Source organism: Doryrhamphus excisus, linkage group LG12, assembly GCF_037039965.1.
Source record: "Doryrhamphus excisus strain RoL-2023G ecotype Guam linkage group LG12, RoL_Dexc_Guam_v1.1, whole genome shotgun sequence".
In the NCBI taxonomy this organism is placed as follows: Eukaryota; Metazoa; Chordata; class Actinopteri; order Syngnathiformes; family Syngnathidae; genus Doryrhamphus; species Doryrhamphus excisus.
This window is the reverse complement of record NC_136368.1, coordinates 11,170,534-11,176,512: the sequence shown is the minus strand read 5'-3', so window position 1 is coordinate 11,176,512 and position 5,979 is coordinate 11,170,534. Positions and strand designations below refer to the sequence as shown.

At 40.7% G+C, this 5,979-nt stretch overlaps 1 long non-coding RNA gene across 1 annotated transcript; it reads left to right on the top strand.

The window, feature by feature from the left end:
* The first annotated feature begins 344 nt into the window (after nt 1–344).
* Nucleotides 345–5,387, top strand: LOC144901533 (uncharacterized). The gene is made up of 3 exons (XR_013629576.1): nt 345–588; nt 4,354–4,839; nt 4,987–5,387. It is a non-coding gene; the product is annotated as an uncharacterized LOC144901533 (long non-coding RNA).
* Nucleotides 5,388–5,979: the final 592 nt, after the last annotated feature.

Here is a 5,979-nt window from a genome sequence, read left to right as displayed (position 1 = left end):
GAACAGCGGTCTCACCGTTACAAGGCAAGAAGGGTTTTACTTGTCTTATATTAAAAGAAGACACTGACATGAAGCGTGACGGTACATTAGAACACAAAGGTGCACTCTGACAGAGTAGAATTATGGAACAGACGCAGCTGCAGGAGCATGTTGGCGGAAAGCAGGTGGAGGTGAACTACTTTGTGGAGGAGTGAGTAACACACGCAGGGGTTGGAATGGTAGATCTGTGCATAAATCACACAGCAGCACGTGCTGCTGATGAGCCGCATCATGAGATGCAGAAGTCAAGACTTTTTTTCTATCTTTCGCTCTCCTTTTATCCTTCCTTCTCTCTCTGTGCTCAACCCTGTCTGTCTTGACTTTGATTGCCTTTGTTTCATGCAAAGCCGGCATGTCCATAAGGAATAGATTTTCAGGACTTCTTTGATCCTCTTGTTATGATTCTTTTATTTTCTTCAGTCACATATCCTTCTCTCTGCAGAGCTTACCCGACAAGATGCTTTCAATTAAGCAGCAAGGCTGTGGATGGAAAAGGCGGCTGAGTGATGCTGGACATGCTGGTCCTTCACCATGACCCTGGGTGGAGAGGTGAGTGAGATGTTACAGGTGTGAGCAACATGCATCTGTATCATCTGTCTTTCTTCTACCTGTTAGCTTGTCCAGATGCATCCACAGAGACGTGTATGCACCTTTTGAAATATAAAGGATGCTGGAAACCTATTTGTTTGCATGCAAATATTTATGATTTAATGTGTTGTTATTGTCATATTTGGTAGATTTTTATTAGGGGTGTCGAATCGGCAATGTACAATCACAGCTGCAAGGAGAACAACCTACCCTCCACATCAAAACACTATAAAAAATAATAAAACTGAAGCTGAAAACCAGAAAGTTGAAACTGAAAACCTGTGACTGATACGTCTGTACAATGAAACCTTGTTTTTTTCAAATTTACGGCCAAATTTTCCAGTTTGCGTAGAATATGGTTCGTGTCTTGTTATGTTATTGATACGCTACATGAGTCCACCTGTGTTCTTAATGTTTTATTTTCATCACAAAAATGTCCTTTTTAGCTTGGTAATACATGGAAACTTGAACTGGAAGTCAGCTCAGTTGCCCATCTATGATGTCATCAGCAGTTGACTCTGTAGTACTCTGTTAACTAACACAGTTACTTTACAGTTGATCACGGCTTCAAAATAACCAACAATTGAGCCAAACCACGCCAGCACTTTGATAAGAAGGTGAGAAGCACTATTGAATTCAATGAATAACTCCTAGCAAAACACACAGGTAATGTCAGAGTGGATTTCGCTACCGTCTTTGTCAACAATCACATCTTCAAAGTAATCAAAATAATGTTAAATGTTGATTCGTCATTTGTGTGTATTCATATACATTTTTTTATTGATTTCTACCTGTAAAAGTCTAGTTGTAAAACGGTACAAATTTCTTTGTGTTAACATTTGTTGGCTTTCTGGAATAGATTAATTGAATGTACCTTGATTGGGTTAGAGTATGTTTCAGTCGGACATTCTGGAAGCGATTAATGATGCTAACCAAGGTGTCACTGTATTTTATTTTTCTAATCCAATACTTGTTTCAGTGTTTTTTTTTTTGCAATGCCAAGTTTTTTTTTCAATACCAAGACCAAGAGCAGGCTGACAAGCACATTACGAACACAGTGGGACTCATGCAGTGTATTAATAACATGAGACGTTTGTTTGGGTATTCAGACTAATTTCTTAGGTGCAAAGTTTGGCCGTACTATAACCAAGACAGTGTACGAAAACTGAGATAAAGTTAATAATTAATGTAATACCTTTCAGCAAAAACCAGGTTGTACAAAAACCAAGGTACCTCTGTACTTGCTTTTGCCAATAAAATAGTGTCAATAGGGACTAAAGTAAACCTCCGGAAAGAAGAGTTGGTATTGTGCAGTGGAAAAGTAGCATTAGTTGACAGATTTATCCATTGTTCGTCTGGGAAATATGATAATGTTTTCACAGTTAGTATATTTATTGTGCTTTCTTTACATCTATAAGTGTATATTCAGCAATGGCTCACTCATCGCTTTCTGGCAGCAGACCTTGGGTGGCCGATTTTCGCCTGATTTAAAACAAAAATCTGTCTTTTGTCTGAAGTTATCAGCGTATGCTTTCTGGACCTCACAGAGTGCAACAAGTGAGAAACACAGAGGCTTTAGGAAAACCTCCGTTAAGGTCATCTATGGCAGCTGGCATTCAACACGGCCTAAAATAATACACAATCCATCCCTCCTGACGGCCATCAGTACACACTTGTACAGTCATGGCAGGATAATAACACACGCTTGCATTGACATCTCCAGACAGTGAAAAATAAACGGAAAGAAGGGAAAAAGAAGATACATAATGAATTCCAGTGCTCTGAGAGAAGGGAAAGCTGACCCGACCATCATACACAACAACATCCATGCACCGAGTATTATTGCGTAATAAAGGACTTGCAAGGCCTTCGAAGTTGAGACCTCTGTGTGTTGTGCAGGCTCCCCAAGTGTCACTGGAGAGTTTGCGTCAGGACCCTGAAAGCAGCAGTCATTAAAATACCTTTGAGAATACGGGATGCTTATCAAATAATATGAACCACATTGCCCCATCATCCCCCCCTTGGGTAAATGGGGAGTGAATTCATGGATGGGGTGGATATCTGTACTCTTTTTTTTTTTTTTTTAAGTGTTCTTTGATCTCTGGACCTTGAAACATATTTCTGGGAAAATGGAAAACATATACTTTAAGCACGGGAGAGCTCTAGCTTCTGTATAGTTCATAACCTTGTCTACATACTGGATGGTTTGAATACGACAACATTTTGCCAGTAGATACAATAAAACCCTGAGTGTAGTTGCGGGTCCTGATTAGACCTCAAGACAAAAGCAGCACTCTGTAAAAACACCAATCATCATTTCCTCATAATAAACTTAGATGAGGATGAGAAGTATTTTCCATTGTGGTCCTTTTTTTCCCCCAGCAACAGAAGGCGAGGGCATCAATTTATAAGTTGGGAGCCAAGGTCATGCAAATCAGTTCATTCCTCCTGGTGGTGTAGCATAATATTTTCATTCTTTTACTTTGACTGCATTTGTGACATACAGTACAGTAAATTGGAGATGATGGTGTAATTGGAAACACAAGACAGTGGGCTGAATTTGAAAGACATCTCAAATTAATCAGGCGCCTTATTTTCATTCAGAAGCGTCACTCATTTTCTGAAAATATTTCAGGTGTATTTAGTCTGTTTTATTGTATCATAAATATGGATTTATGACATGACGCAACATGATTATTAATTACAAAACAGCAAAATTCAGTTTGTGTGGTCACTTTTTGCTATGCAGAATTTGTGCCACAATAATTTAGTCACCAAAGCCCACTGATATTGTAGCAGTGCTTTGGTTAGTGTATTTTTCTGCTGATGCCAAAAATTTATTTATTTATTAATACGCTGCATGACTCCAACTGTGTTCATAACATATTTTAATCACAGAATGCCCATGTTCAGCTGCACAGCGGAGGAGTGGTTAGCGTGTAGGTGGCGCAGCTAGGAGACCCAAATTCAATTCCACCGTCGGCCATTTTTGTGTGGAGTTTGCATCTTGTCCCCGTGCATGCGTGGGTTTTCTCTAGGGACTCCGGTTTCCTCCCACATTAAAAAAACATGTTAGGTTAATTGGCGACTCCAAATTGTCCATAGGAGGGCAGATAACTTATCTGGCTTACAGCCACGCCCATATAAGGAAGCCAGCCCCTCTGTGACATCACAAAGGGTCAGTTTTACCACGCCTTTTGAAACCAAGCGTTTTGAGCCATTCCAAACTTCTTTCAGGTCTTACTTCCAAATACTCAAACCTCATTATCTGAAACTTTGGCATCATTTAACACAAGAATACAACATTCTAACTACATTTATAGGTCAGAAAAGTGGAAAAAGCACCCCTTTAGTACTCCAAACAGCATTTTTGGGACGATGACAAAAGATTTCACATTCAATTCAATGGTGAATGCTGCTCTGCATTAAATATAAGCTACATATCAGGGCAAAACATGTCAACCTGCCCTAACAAGATAATGAAATGCTATGATGAAATACTCCGAAAGGTAATTGTTATGTGGCGTCGTATGTGACAGTAATTAAGCAGCAAGTAACAGTAATATTTCTGCAACACAAATAAACATGTTGTTAGTAATGTTCTTCATTCAGAGCATTGACGCCTTTTGTTGTGCACTTTAATCACGTATTGCATAAACCGGTCTGGAGTTCAGCAGCAGCCTGACACTGCTGTCTGTCTTTGCCATTTCCCTCTGATGTTCTCAGCCACCCCGCCCTCAAATTCCTCTCCAATGCCTCATTCCCTTTTGCGCTGGGCCAGGCTGGCTCCCCTGGGGCACATCTTCAGGAGGAAATTATTTTTCATTGCCACCAAAACAGAGCGACTCTCGCCAGTTTGGCCTTAGTCCCCAGGTTGGAAGGTCATATTTCCTTCTGCCCAAGAGGGGGCAGCTATAAGAAACCCCAACTTCAACCGTCCACTGTCCTGTGGCTCCCGAGCCTTTGTTCACTCCGCAGAGCAACACTGGGTTGTAGATCATTGTAAAGCTCCTGAATTGACTTCTTTAAAGCCATAGGACTGTCTAATCCATCTTCACTGAAGCCACTAGTGTGTTAGTTTTTCAACATAATCACCCTCAAATGTATTGTTTTTAGTATTCATACCTTTAAGGATTCTCTAATGAGCCATACATCTCCTTTCTATCACACATTTCCTGTTCAGGGTTACAGCTGTGCTGAATTCTATCCCAGGTGACACATAAAGTTTTCTTTTTGAACACTTCTTCCTTTTTGTCTAATCAAATTGTGTCTAAATTTAAGATAAAAATGTACGTGACTTTTGCTTTGGGAATGTAGTGACTCATTAAATTGCTTACAATTTGGTTCTCATGTGTTCAGGTGACTCAGCAGAGACTCCACTGACTTCATTGATCACCGTTGCCACGGAATGTAGACCAAAATAATTTACTCATTGCTTAAAACACAAAACAAAAAAACAGATGTTTTCCTTGTGTGCCTTTTGGGAACCACTTGTTTTAACATACGTGGTGATTCTTAAGAATGGTTCCCAAAAGGCTCATGGTAACCGTTGTTGGTTTTCATGGAAGATTTGTTTTTGAAACATGAGTCACACTGGCTCATTGATTGATGAACCTAAGGATTAAGTTAGGACTGTGGCGATTTTGAGTCGCACAGGAAATGGTCATATGCACTTTGGCTTGCTCAAGGAAGTGTGCTCTTTTATTATGAAGCTAGTGTGAGCCTACAACAGCGATTTCAATGTTGCGGAATGCTTCTGGCAGCCGCAACGGATTCAGTGTGAGCCCGTGGTAAGCAAACCGACTCTTTACTCACAGTACATTCATTCATTCATTTTCTACCGCTTTTCCTCACGAGGGTCGCGGGGGTGCTGGAGCCTATCCCACCTATCTTTGGGCGAGAGGCAGGGTACACCCTGGACTGGTCGCCAGCCAATCACAGGGCACATATAGACAAACAACCATTCACACTCACATTCATACCTATGGACAATTTGTAGTCACCAATTAACCTAGCATGTTTTTGGAATGTGGGAGGAAACCGGAGTAACCGGAGAAAACCCACGCATGCACGGGAAGAACATGCAAACTCCACACAGAGATGGCCAAGGGTGGAATTGAACCCGGGTCTCACAACAAAAAAGTTAACACACAACATGAGTGAACTAGTGTACTACTATTGTGTGTAACGAACAACTGCTAAGCGCTAACATGAAACATGTAATCTTTAGCAACTAATCAGAAAATGCTGCAAGACATGCTGGGAAGTCCAGCACCAACTCCCTCGGACGCTACGGATTGTTTACATGACAAACTACTGAAAATGGGAATGTGTTCCTTTGTGCCTTTAAAG